Source organism: Onychomys torridus, chromosome X (genome assembly GCF_903995425.1).
Source record: "Onychomys torridus chromosome X, mOncTor1.1, whole genome shotgun sequence".
In the NCBI taxonomy this organism is placed as follows: Eukaryota; Metazoa; Chordata; class Mammalia; order Rodentia; family Cricetidae; genus Onychomys; species Onychomys torridus.
This window is the reverse complement of record NC_050466.1, coordinates 45,946,296-45,947,068: the sequence shown is the minus strand read 5'-3', so window position 1 is coordinate 45,947,068 and position 773 is coordinate 45,946,296.

The following is a 773-nucleotide window of genomic DNA, read 5'->3' as shown; positions in this document are numbered from 1 at the left end:
GTGCTTCTTATAGCTAAATGAAGGATGCTTTATCCACTATTCCTGCATTCTGGCCTTGGTGAAGATGGAAAGAAGAGACAGAAGAGAAAAAGAAAACATGAGTGTACGGTGTGTAGGATTGTGCTGGGTCTTCAACCTTTAATGGAAAGCTCACAGAAATAGCCCATTTAAGGGAATAATTCACTTAAAGAGAGATGAGCAAACTGATTCAGGCGGGGCTTGGCTAGCAAGCCTCTCTCTCCCTGATTGATCCAGAGAGTCAGGTACTATGACTCAGCTTACTAATCCTAACAACCACTCACTGCCTGTCTTTGGTGATAAACATTAGCAAAAAGATTGTCTTAATTTGTTTAGATTGCATGAACAAAGTATCAAACAAACTGGGTAGCTGAAACAGCAGGAATGGCTTGTGTTCTAGTTATGGGGGCTCAATGTACAATACTAAGGTGGTGGTATTAGACCCTTGCTCTTAGCATGCCCTTATCTTGACTTCTGATGTTTGTCTGTAGCTGAAGTTTTCTCTAGTCCTGCCTAGGCCTGCAGCTACTCAGACCCAAATAAACACACACAGGCTAATATTATTTAAAAAAACTGCTAGGCCATTAGCTCAGGCCTACCACTGACTAGCTCTTACACTTAAACTCAGCCATTTCTGTTAATCTATATGTTACCACATATTCTGTGGCTTTACCTGTGTACCTGTTACATGCTGCTTCCTGGTCAGAGTGCTGGTATCTCCTCTCTCAGCCTTCTACTTGCCAGATTTGTCACTT